This window comes from Solanum tuberosum, unplaced genomic scaffold, assembly GCF_000226075.1.
Source record: "Solanum tuberosum cultivar DM 1-3 516 R44 unplaced genomic scaffold, SolTub_3.0 scf00002, whole genome shotgun sequence".
Lineage (NCBI taxonomy): Eukaryota > Viridiplantae > Streptophyta > Magnoliopsida > Solanales > Solanaceae > Solanum > Solanum tuberosum.
The window spans coordinates 3,329,052-3,343,130 of record NW_006238928.1 but is presented as its reverse complement, the minus strand read 5'-3'; the positions used below and the strand labels follow the sequence as shown (position 1 = coordinate 3,343,130).

Sequence of the window (14,079 nt, the reverse complement as noted above, 5' to 3'; positions counted from 1 at the left end):
TCATGCCTAATATTATATCAAGTCAGTCATATCCAGCATAACCAAATCAACCCAAATCTGAAAATCCATAAACACAGCAGGACAACACGATATACATGGGTGACTATGACTGACTCTTCAATTGGAGTAGAAACATGGATAAAGGCATCAAGTATATCACAAATCATATCAAATTCATAGGCAAATCGCACGGACACATAAGAATAAGTAGAACCTAGATCAAACAACACATTAGCCATCCGGTCACAAACAATAATAGTTCTTGTGATCACTGCATCAGACCCTAAGCCTTGGTCTTGCCCGAAAAGGCATAAAACCGAGCCCTGTCATCTTGACGGGCAACGTTCTTGCCTGGATGCACTACTCCTCTACCCACATTACCATTTCCCCAGCCTCCACGGCCTTGCTGATTTCCTCCTCATATGCTCATGTTCTCCATAATTGTAACACACTTAATAATTTAACCAAGTATACCTCGCTGTTATTGGAGCAGTCGTATCCTGACCTCTTCTTCATATACAAACAATCCATGAAATCTTAGTAGAACTTCGAACCTCAAATGACATAACTTAATTTCAACATTCTCTAAACAACCCATACATGTTATGACAACAATATTAAATGCATTTTCCAAAGTAATGGTGTTAATTATCTAACTGTCCCTTATCAAAACTTCTTGAATGATGTCACCTACACACTTGAATCTTCAAATCTGACCTTAATCCCTTCACAAGCGACGATAGTAGCTAGCAAGCCCCACAAAACTCCAAATTTCAGTCACAGAACTTATTCAGACCCAATTCCTGACTGCTTCATTCTTTTGGGGATCTACCATTACCCCTTCCCTTGATACTACATTCCCCAAAAAGGCAACCGAAGTCAATTAAGATTCACACTGAGAAAATTTTGCACACCCCTTTTGTTTTTGTAATCACACGGATGACAATTTTTTTGCTGTTTTTTTAACATCATTCGATTTATTACAGGATTTTATAGTGTATCCTCGATTGCTAAACATTGATTGGATTGCAGGGGTTAGTTCGGATTCGATTCGGGTTCTATAAAGAGACCTGGGAAAAATAGAGGAGACAGGGCTGAGGTTTTGTCTCGCTCTGGCGGAAAAAATCTCGCCTCAACGGCTCAGACGGAAACAATACCCATGCAATAAGTTTTCTGGGGTTTTTCTCTTTTCTAAATCTACTAATGGGTTTCAGCTTTACTGAGCAATTTAGGATAATCCTCTTAACTAGGATAATCATTGTCTACCCTGAGTCAATCCAACGATACACAATCCAACTCATTCTCATTAATTCAACACCATAACCCACACATCCCAAGGATACACCCAGACACTCACGCGGTTATTACTCAAGCGCAAGACACGTCCAGATCTTTCTTACGAATCACCTCGTACATTATATAGATCTTTGCATCAAACTTAATCGTGACCTTTTTTTCACAACAAGTTTCACGATACTCAACAATTACAACTTGCATAGTTTCAATTAATTCAGCCAGCATATTACACATATCAAAAATCAGACCCACACTTATTGTGCACATGATCATATCATCACGTCGAAGCAAATACAACTTCCACATTCATAGTTAATTCAGGTAACAAAGAACACGCATTCACAATTTTCAAGTTACAACTCACAGACAAGCCGATTTCTAAATTAGTTTGTTCCATAGATGACCATTACCGGTATCCCAGTACAAGAGCAAAATGTAAATTGATGCACACTACAACTGGTCAAAAGATCATTTATCCGAGGCAGTAGATACTTATTCCAAACGGTAACCCTATTCAACTGTCGGTAGTCTATACACATCCTCTCTTGCTAGTGATGGTGTTACCATTGTTGTTGCCCTAGTTCGGACCACAGAGTGAAGGAGGAAATATACCAATTTGTATTACCCAGATACCAATTGGATTCAAGTCATAGCACGAAAGAGTAGAAAGAAGTGAGTTTTTCCTAAAGTCTTATGGCCTCTCGAATAAAGGTACAAACGTCTTCGTACCGTTCCGCAAGACTCTACTAGACTCATTTTGGTACAATGAGATCAACGAACCTAAGGCTTTGATACCAACTTTGTCACGACCCAGACCGTCGTGATTGGCACCCACACTAACCCTCCGGTGGGAGAACCACTATTAGAACCACCCAGACGAAACAACTTAACCAAAAACTATGCATTTAAAGATACAGAAGAAGATTTAAATGACCAAAAGAAATATGGAGTTTCCATAAACTTCAAAGGTTTAAACAAACTAGTCAAACTAATACGGAAGAACAACCCCTAGAACCTGAAAGTCAATGTACCAAAACTCTACTAACGACAAGTCTAAATACAAGGGATGCAACCCCAAAACTAAACAAACACCTTAAACAAATAGTTTGTGTTCGAAAAGAGTGGACTTAAACAAGAAAGATCCATGGCAGCTTGAAAGAACTGGCTCACCCTTGAATTCGATCACGCTTAACAGTCACCTAGCTGAGGTCTATCAATAGCCGCCTAAAGATGCCCTGTACTCAATAAAGAACAAGCAAGTGCAGTATCAGTATACAACCACAGTGTACTGGTAGGATCATGCAGTTATCCCAACTAGTGAAACACATGCAAGTAACCACAACATTATAAAACATGCATATACTAAACATATACAATATTAGTCATCTTTTCAGGATCAATGTAGCATTCCATGTTCTCAGTAATACCCATTGTTTATCATTTTCGAGCAACAAATAGTCTTTCAACCTCAATCACCATTAAATATGAACGTAATCAACACAAGTAGATACACAACACAATTAAATGGTCTTCTCACGAAACCTAATTCAATAGTTTTCGCATGGAACCCAAACCCAAATTGTTAGTGTACCGGTTTGTTATACCCGATCCAATGTTTATGCGTGGCAACTGATCCCATATGTATGCCAGAACGTGACAACCGATCCAAGTTAGTGTGTCGGAACGTAACACCCGATCCATTCAATAAACCACAATGTATATTCTCACAATTATACAACAAGAGTTGATTCATGGCATACAATTCTTCAATCATACTCATTTACGATTAGTGTGGTCAATAATACAACATTCGCATACATACATGCATTATAATGGAGTAATTACTAACATACAACACACCTCACCTACCTCGAATCAAAGCTTGAATCCCCTAAGGCACTTGAATCTTCCATTTCCAGATTCTTCCCACTTGTTCGTGGGCTAAAAACATACAATTAACGTAAGGATCAATAAACGATGCCTAATTTCCTGGATTATAATCAACATTATCAATCCTAGGCCAAACCCTTGATCCCTATACCCCAGATTAGGGCTTTTTCCACCATAATTTCCAGATCAAAACCCTCCCCCATCGATAATCACTCACGAATTTGCATTCTACGGATCGAAAAATGAATTCGGGGAGTTAAAACCTTACCTTTAGCCTCAAGAATGGTGGAAAACTGTCAAGAATGCACTTGGGGTCGTCTCCTAGCTCTCAAAGTCCAAACTTGCAGAATAAAACAATTTTGGGTTTATTTTTGACTTAAATCGCTAATGTCCCACCGCAGCGGTTATCACCCCGCTACTGTGGCCCCGCCCTGGCAGAAATAATTCCGCCACAGCGGCTTGCACGGAAACGGTGAGCAAAATTAAGAATCCCAAACCCCCTTTTCACAACACCCCTTCATCCCATGACACTCAAAAAATACCCGTTCACACTAAGATTAGTTTCGGGAGCTAGTTCTACTCATTCCGTAAAGTCGTACGGGTTCCTTAACGTCTTAGCTATCTAGTCATGTGATCAAAATCATAATTAGATCTCTCATTTTTTACCATATTTCCCTAGACCTCACTGACTACGATTTCGTCCAAATCTGGACTAGGCTAGGAAATCCAAAGTTACTACTCAAAAGTTTTCTGGCCCCAATTCTTTCTCCATTGACTTTTCTATAACGATGTGGTCAGGTCGTTACACGACTCAACAAGATTGGAGGGCCTAAAGCCAAATTTTAAAGAGGGGCCCTAATACTTTTTTAAAATTCTTTTAAAAAATATATATATATCATATATACTTTTATTTAAAATCTACTTTTCTAGCCTTTTTAGATGCAAAGTTATTAATTACTGTTTTATAATCGATTTGTTTTAGTAATTCCTTTTTCAATTGATACTATAGTTAATCCATTCAATCTCTCTTGAGATATTGTTGATCTTAGATAAGATTTTATCAATTTTAGTTTCGAAAAACTTGTTTCAGCTGAGGCAACAGTTACAGGAATTGTTGACATTATTCTTTAAGTAATACTTTTTTCCAGAATTTTTATTATTTGTTAAAAATCTATCAAGGGCTCCTTTTTCTCTCTTTTTGTCAAACTGAAATCATATTTTCTAGTTGACATATTTAATTTGAATAATATTAATAATAACTAAAACAAAAATATATATACTTATGAACTAAGAATATCAACAATAACATATTTTCAAGAAAAAACTATAAAATAAAGTTAGAATAATAAAACCTGACTAAAGAATTTGATAAGTTGATAAAACAATATCAAAATAGTATTGTGTTCCTTCAATATAATAATTGCTTGGTTCACATCTTGAGATTTTGAAGAAGATATCCAAAAGCAAATTTTGTTCTTTTGTAACCTGTAAGCAACAGTAAAACAAAAGAAATTGTAGGAGAGAGTTCAATATTGAGAATAAAAATAATAAAATAGAGAATAAAAAATATGAGTATAAGGTAAATAATAATATAGGGTCAAACTTTTAGGAGATAAATAAGAAAACACAATTTCCCACTTAAGGAAATTATTCCCAAAAAAATGTTTCATTCCCTTAAAAAAGTGGGAAAACTAACGGTCATTTTTTTTTTATACTTACATGTTTTTTTTTAAAAAAATAATTAAAAGTACATATAATTTTTTAAAATAATATTTATATAAGTATTTTAAAATTTTTTTGGGGTCCCCCCAAAAATATGGGGCCCCAAGCGATGGCTTTAGTGGCCTAGGTTAAGACGGCCCTGGTGCTAATTACCGCTAAAAATACATATTTAGCAGTAATTAAACTATTATCATTAATTAATTGCCGCTAAAGATCATTTTTTGATATAGTTGTAGACACTGAAAAATTATTGCAAACAGTAGTACGTGTTTCCTATTATTTGTCTTTCTTTTACTTTCTTTCCCAATTACTTTTACTTGTTCAGTATTTTAAAAATAAATTTTTATTTATTCTTGGCATCTTAAACATATTCTAGAATAGATAATTATTATATATTCATATTTACCCTTAGCATTAATTATTTATTTATAAAAAATAGGGATAATGCATAAGTACCTCCCTAGACTATGATCGAAGTCCCAGTGACACACTTAGAGCCCATTTGGATTGGCTTAAAAAGAGTAACTTTTAAAAAGTAACTTTTTAAAGTGCTGAAACTTATTTTTAAAATAAGTAGTTATGTGTTTGGATAAAAGTGCTCCAGTTGAAAAAAAAAGTTGTTGATGTGTTTGGCAAATAAGTGCTGGTAAACACTTGTTTTTATCAAAATGTTTGAAATACCCTTAAAGTTGTTAACATGATAAAAATTTGATTAATTTAAGGTTTTTATTCTTAAAAAAAAATAAAACAAAATTAATTTATATTTTACATCCATAAGTAATAATATTTTCCTATCATTCACATATTTCTTTATCATCACAAATTATTTATAAGAGGAATATAAATCTATTATTTAAGTTAATTTTATATGCACAACTTAATTTTAGATTTTAAAAATATATAATTTGAATAGATCACTTGAAAGATTTAAGATTTATTTTAATTTCATTCATAAGTAATAATAATTGTCTATAATTCACATACTTCTTTATCATCACAAATTATTTATAAGAGGAATATAAATCTATTATTTAAGTTAATTTTATATGCACAACTTAATTTTAGATTTTAAAAATATATAATTTGAATAGATCACTTGAAAGATTTAAGATTTATTTTAATTTCATTCATAAGTAATAATAATTGTCTATAATTCACATACTTCTTTATCATCACAAATTATTTATAAGAGGAATATAAATTCATATTTCAAAAAAAAGTTGTTTGATTCAAATACAAATATCAAAATAATAGAGAACACTTCACTACTATAAAAGTGGAAATACTCAAATAATACAAACATCAAACATTACCAATTTCATTATCAATCATGTCACGAAGCCCCATCCAATATGTATCACTTTGTTCTTCTATATTGTTAGTGCTTGAACTTGTGTCAAATTCGGAGTCAACCGATGGAATATATCTCTCATCCTCAACGTTTGAAATGCATCATCCACATTGCATTTTTTTAAAATATAATTGTGAATGGCCATAGTAGCAAGTACGATGTCCTTTTAAGTGTCAATGTCATAATAAGACATATATTGCAAAATAGACCACCTTGCTTTTCAAACACCAAATGTGCGCTTTACTATATTTCTACATGAAGAATGCATATAATTAAATTTTTCAATGTGTCCTCTTGGCTTACGCACTTGTTGCACCACGACGAAAGTCATGAAGATGATATCTCACATTGTCTCCTTTATATGGAGCCATATATCCCTTCATGTGTGCATATCCTACATCCACTAAATAATATTTGTTGCGTAAAGGATGTGGAAAGTTAAGTTCACTTCTACGAAGAGCCTCACCAAATATACAACTATCATGAGTTGCTCCTTCCCACCCAACTCATGCAAATGTAAAACACATATTAAAATTCACAACGGCAAGGATATTTTGAGTCAGATAACCTTTACGTCCAATATAAGGTATTTGTTGACCTTATGGCAATCTAGCTTTAACATGTGTGCCATCAAGTGCTCCAATACAATCCTAAAAATATAGGTATGTTAAGCTAAAGAAATATAACAAGTAATACTAAAAAAATATAGCAAACTAAAAGTTGTTACTTACCTTAAAGAAAGGCAAATATCGTTCATTACATGGCTTGTGAGCTCCAACACCCTCATTATAATTTAAATGTGGTTTAATAATGTCTCTTGCAAGCTTAGAAACGGCTTTTAAAACACTATGAAAGTGTCTATGAACCGTCTCCCCCGAATGTTGAAAGATATCTTGTATCATTCGATTTCCCACTCCATGTGCACAAGTCATTAAGAACATGCCTAACATTTCATGTATAGACATTCCACGCGTGGGCTTAAGTCCATATTTTTCATTTAAATCTTTGGATAGATCAACAAACACCTCCTTCTTTAACCGAAAATTTTCATAACAACGAGTTTCATTTCCTTGTAATATCTCTTGAATAAATATATACCCGGAACGCCTTGATGTACGACAAAGTTCTTTGAATAAGTATTTTTCATAATACATTAAAATGTATTTACCTGCTATCCGACATAGAGCCATCCATTCTTTCTCGTTTTGCTCTCTCCTACTTTGGCCTAGTTCTTTATCTTCTTCATCTAACAAATCACTTAAATGGGGTGATATGGTAAAGTCCAAATCCTCCATTTAACTAGAAATAAAAATATCTCCAATTAAAAAAAATCAAGAGTATAAAAGTTTCATTATTTCACATTTAATGACACATATATTTTACTTACAACATTTTTGAATCCACAATAATTATTTCAATTCTACTACTTATATTAGTAAGACATTTATATAAACTCAATCACAACATACATTTTTATATAAATTCTACACAACAAGCACATACATATAAATTCAACACAACAAACACCTACATATAAATTCAACACAACAGATACATTTACATAAATTCAACATAACAAAGACCTATATATAAATTCAACACAACAAACGCATATGTATAAATTCAACAAAATGAATACCTATATATAAATTCAACACAACAAATACATTTACATAAATTCAACACAACAAACACATTTATATAAATTAGGACTTAACTTAAAAAAGTTTAACTATACAATCATAATGTCTAAACAAAATTAAAGACAATAAATAAAGTTCATGCGTACAAGGATAATGTCAAACATAAAATAATAAAATTACTTTTTCCATAACAACACATTCTTCACACTTTCTTAAGGTATAACTGATAGTTATACTCCATCCAAGACTTTCGAGCTTCATCCGTAGGCATCTTAAGAAACACTTGTCGAATGTCTTTTTTAAGAAACATGTTCACAAAATAGTTGTACATTTCACCCCTTTCAAAAATGCCAGGAATGTTTGCCAAAAAATCCATACACTTATCAATGGTGGGATCATCTACAGCATGAGATGCAGCAGTACTTTTGTTAGACATTAACTCTACTAAAGAGTGCATATCTTCTTTCATTGATGCAGCTGTAGATTTTGTCTTACTTTTTTTCACTTGATTACTAGTTCCAATACCATCAGTTGAAATTTGTCTTTTTAGTGATGGTTTAGGAAACATAGTAGAATCCATATCTTGTGGATCATCACTTTCATCACCCCCTTCATCATTAGTATTAATGAAGTGCTCCATACCATCATTATCAATATCATTTGGTATTTCTTCGTCAAAATTTATCCAGTTTCAAAAAATTGGGGTTGATTTGAGGCACGTGCTCTTTCCCCCGTAGCAATAATGTCAGAAAATAATGCATCATAGCGAAACCATATGAGTGAAAGATCCTTATTCCTAAATTTTCTATATTGAACATCCTCCTGTAACAAAAGATGAAACAACAAATTTAAGCAAGTAAAAATATAATAATAAAAGAAATAAAAAGACATATAGAACAATGTGAGAAATGTACCTTAATTTTTCGCTTCCACCAATCATCATCTGTCATAATTGTATTTTTGGTGGCATCCCATCCTATACATGTATCCCCTCTCATCAATTGCTTAAAAAGAGTCCACTCGGCTTTCATGCCATGCCAATGATTTTTCATTTGTTTTTTTTATAGCGTCTTCCCGTGTTTTCATTGAATGCTTTAGTCATATTTTTCCATCCATCTCTAGATAAATGAGTGTTAGGTCTATTTCCTTTCCTAATCTCTAATTCACATAACTCTATAAATTTGAGATGAGCATCACCATCCCACTTAGCATTAGTTTGTGTTTTCGACATGGTGTGACTTATCTAAAGATGAAAATTGATAAGAAAATTGAAAATAACTACTTCCATAATCTTATATAGATGACAAATATATACTACACACAATCAAATTATATAAACATAATCCAAAAAAAAAAACACAAAATAGAAAATACACAAAACATGATCAGCGACAGAAGACACACAAAAAAAAATACATAAAAAAAAATAAAAAAAATCGAAAGATAATCAAGAAAAAACTTAAAACTATTCATTAATTTACTACATTTGATACCATTTCTATCAATCGAGAGAAAAGGAAGAAAGCTAATCTAAAGATAACTTACTCCATGCTTTACATCTTCACCCTTCAAATCGAGAGAAAAGGAAGAACGCTTCATGCTTCCAGCCGCACAAACGTGAAAAAGAAAATTGAGGTAAAGAAATGTTAGGGTTTTAAGGGCAATTTGGGAATTGTGTAAAAGAATTAAGGGTAAAAAAGTAATATACTTGGTCAACATAAAATGGCTTTAAAGTTTAAAAAAAAAAGAGTAGCCCTCACCCTACTTTTAACTTTTGACTTAAAATAAGCCAAAAGTGACTTATTTTTAAGTCACTTTGATAATTACCAAGCAGTCTAATAAGTCAAAAACTGACTTTTAAATCAGTTTGACCAACTTAAAAGCCCATCCAAACGGGCACTTAAACTTAACTAGGGTCCTATTATCCCCCTAAACTAATTTAAAATGAAATTAATACACCACAAACGCTAACATGACATAGAGAGTGTGCATACTCTTTTGAATGCAAGTGATGAGTGCACAAATTGGACACATGTCATTTTTTGATTGAAACTTTATAATTAGTTAGTACACATATTTATTGACAATAAAATTTATATATATTTAATTATTTTTATTTATTTCTTTGTAAAATATTTATTTTAATTTCTTTTCACTTTTAAACTTTTTTTCTAATTAATTTATTATATTTTCACTTTTAATTATTTTTAAAAAATTATGTGTAATTTTTTTTCAAAAAAAATAATTTAAAAGTTCCTTTAATTTTAACATTTTAATTTTTTTATGTTTTATTTGATTTTCTTCACTTATTTTGATATCCATTCAAAATTAACTTATTTTAAATATAAGACATTTGAAATCAAATCAAAACGAAAGACAAAGAAAATTAAATCAATAGAAAAATAAAAGAGAAAAATAATGAATGTAGGTAAAAAAAAAAGTTTCGATACAAGGTAAGAAAACTGTATCAATTAATTTAAATACAAGATTAAATAAAATAAGATTATTTTTAAAAAAAACTGAATTTTAAAAAAATAAATATTAATTTTAAAAAAAAAATAATATTTTCACACGTGGCGGGCGAGTGTGTACAAACACAACCAACTTGAGTGGTTGAAGGTGCCACATCAGCACAAAAGGTGCACAAAAATACGAACAAAATGAGTTCAGGGGGGTAATGGGATCTTGATTAAGTTTAGGTGTGTCTCTGGGATTTCGGTCATAGTCTAGGGAGTACTTATGCATTATCCCTAAAAAATATTTTTCAAAATTTAATATTAAACATCAATTAATAATAGACATCATGGTAAAATCTTTATATCTATTATTGATTCTATACTTCTGTATGCAAAATTTATAATAGAAAATAACAATGAATGGAGAAAGTAATAGTTTATAACACTAAAATAAAACAATAATGAATCTACAATGATGTCTAATTAATATCTCCAACAAAGGCTGTTAATGACAAGGAAGGGACAATGGTTAAGAACATGTCACATAATCGAAAGATATTTAAGTGTGTTAAAAAATGCTTTGAATTACTCATCCCTTTAATTTATTTTTATCTTTGGAACCTAACATATGGGTATTATCCCTATTTTTTTTAATTATGAGTAGCTAAATATGTAGTTAAGAGTGTGTGCAAGATATGAGTGTAAAATCCAATGAATATTGATTAATTAGTTCTAAAATTGGTTGTTATGCGTGGATCTATGATTGTCTTGAAGTTTTAATCTTAAATTAGTGGTTGCAAACATTGATTATGATCTCTAACACTGTTTTGACTTGAGAAATCAAAATGGAGTTACGTAAGACTTCAATAGGAAGGACTAGGTGAAATTAGTCTATAAATTTGGGCTAGAGATAGGATAATCCAATTAATTTCTGATTTAATGATATGAGCTAGGAATAGTCTATCTACTCAAGCAATGTTTGGTGTTTTATTGGTAAGGATCTTGGAGTTTGAGAGTTGAGAGAATATCAAATGTAACCTAGGCCTTACTCTATCCATATATTAACCAATTTGACTTTGATTAATATTTATCTATTGTGTTGAAATTTCATTGCAATGCACAAACTCCTAGTCCTTTATGGTGCTATTCTCTTTATCAATGTCAGTCTTGTAGGTTTTAAGATCAATGTAACTAAACCTTATACTTGAATGAGCATAGAAAAAATGATCATTATCGGAGGTTAACTTTTGAAAATCATCAATTAAAGCATTCATTAAGGAAACTAGTTTTCTTTTCAACAAAAGATGTAATTTTCCTTTAAAGTCAAGAATACTTACCTCAAAGTTTGCTTCTTCTTCTTCTGAATCTCTAATAGCCATGAGAGCAATCTCATCTTTTTTTTAATCTTCTGACCTTGATCCCCATGAATTCATGATATATTTTTTTTTGTTCTTTTTTTTTCCTTCTCCTATATTTATTTTTTTTCAGCTCTTTTTTTCTTCCACTCAATTTTTCACCGTAGATATTTTTTTATCATGTGCTCAATCTTATCACACTTGTGACAACTTGCTTGAAAACTATCATTGGATCACATCTTACAACATGTTCCTTTGTGTGCATTCATGAGAGTATCCCAATTTTATATTATAGTGGTGTAACTAGATATTCTATTGTACTCATCTGGTTCAAGGCTACAGATAAGAATAAATTTAGCTTTGACATTCTTTCAAAGCATCCTGAACTCAGCCTCATTGTTCACTCTTTTCCTTTGGTATGTCATTGTCTTCAACATCATATTCGATACTTTAGTCCATCAGTGACTCTATTCCAAAATTCATAATCTTCGATCTAGATAAAAACTTTCTTCCTTGCTTTCCACCGTGAGTAATATGTCCATTCAATAATGGAGGCTTGTTTGTCCTTTACTGTATTCAAGTGGAGGTGCTTAATTTATCCTAATCTTTTCTTAAGTGGTTAAACTATTAACAAGAAAATCTGTTCATGTACCAATTGATATTCCATATGAACTTGTTATTTACTCTAGAATTACCTACAAGTGAAACAAATTGTTTAACGTGTTCCAACGAAGCAGCACGAGCAATAAGTAAAGAACACAATTTTTTACGTGAAAAATAATTGGCTCACAAAAAGTGTAAAAAATCACGTGTACCTCTACATGATTTAATTCTAACTTTACTAAATTAATGAGCCTCAACAGAATTCGAATTACAATTCTTGCAATCTTGGAGCTAACTCTAATTCCTAAAGATCACAATCAACTAGTACTACTAAAAAACTGCCAAAAAATGACACACTGAAAAGCGACGGACTGCGTCGCCCAGAAAAACGACGAATTTTGCCACGTTGTCCGTCGCTTTTTAGTAAAAAATAATTAATTTTTTAAATTATTGACAAAAAGCGACGGACAGCATCGCTTAGTCCGTCGCTTTTTTTTAGCGGATTTTTGCGCCAAATATATATATAATTTATAATTAATTATTTAATATAGGTAGAGACGATGTCCGTCGCTTTTTATTAAAAATAATTATATATAGTCGCTTTCTATTAATTGTTATTTAATAATTATTTTTTAAAGAATCAACGGACAACATCTTTGTGTCCGTCGCTTCTTGGTCAAATATTTAAAAAAAGCGATGGACAGTGTCGCATAATCCGTCCCTTTTTGGTCAAAATCTTGGTCAAACATTTAAAAGAAAAAGCGACGGACATAAAGACGCTGTCTGTCGCTTTCCTTAAAATATCTGGATACCCAGACGAGTTTTTTCCACATTCTTCCTTCTCTTCCTTCTCTCTTCCTTTCTCTCTTCCTTCTCTCTAAAATTGCTCCAAGCCCAGACGTTGTCCGTTGCTGCCGCCATTGCTGCCTCCGTTGCTACCGTCGTCGTTGCTGCTGTTGCCGCCGCCTAGCTCCCTCTCCATTGTCTCTAATTTCTCCTTTAATTGAAGGTTAGGGTTTCTTTAAAATTAGTTTTTAATTTTTTATGTTTGATTTTGTTAATTAGAGAATGAATTTGTGTTTTGGATTGAATGATTGATTGTGTTTGTTAGAGAATGAATTAGGGTTTCTTGATTTTAGTATTTGTTTGAATTTGAAAATCTTTAATTTGATTGTGAATTGAGATTTTTAAAATTTGATTGTTAGTTAGTAAATTGTTAATAGAATGAAGTTTGAATGTCATAACATATATAGGATGAATGTTTGAATGTGATGAATATAAGAGGGGTTTTTTGAATTAGAACTTGAATATATATATATATAAAAACTAATTTTTGGATTAGAAGTTTATACATGACTAATTTTATAGATTGGAGATATGAACTTGAATTAATTAGAATTAACTTGAACTTGAACTTGGAACTAATTAGCTTGAATATATAACTAATTAAATTTAGAAATTAGATATGAACTTGAATTGAAAACTTGAACTTATTAAAACTTGAATATATATATAACTAATAGTCTTGGATTTGAAGTTTATATTTAACTAATTTTAGAACTTTCATATGAACTTGAACTTGAATATAACCAATTCATGGATTAGAAGTTTATATATAATTAAGTTTAGAAATTAAATATGAATTAACAATTGACTTTAGAACTTGAACTAATTGAACTTAGAACTTAAAGGTTATATATATAACTAATTGAATTTGTGATTTTAAGACTAGTTTGAATTTGGAATTTAGGACTAGTTTGAAT

General features: G+C 31.4%; 2 long non-coding RNA genes across 2 annotated transcripts in view; one reads left to right on the top strand and one right to left on the bottom strand.

Moving 5' to 3' along the window:
* Window positions 1-8,185: 8,185 nt before the first annotated feature.
* LOC107058388 (uncharacterized) lies at window positions 8,186-8,965 on the bottom strand. Its single transcript, XR_001472007.1, has 2 exons — window positions 8,817-8,965; window positions 8,186-8,724 (listed from the first exon to the last, which is right to left on the bottom strand). It is a non-coding gene; the product is annotated as an uncharacterized lncRNA (long non-coding RNA).
* Window positions 8,966-13,272: 4,307 nt separating this feature from the next.
* The window catches only part of LOC107058379 (uncharacterized), a 1,691-nt gene continuing 884 nt past the window's right edge, over window positions 13,273-14,079 (top strand). The window contains exon 1 of the long non-coding RNA XR_001471998.1: window positions 13,273-13,325. This is a non-coding gene — a long non-coding RNA (uncharacterized lncRNA). The remainder of the gene's footprint in view (window positions 13,326-14,079) is intronic.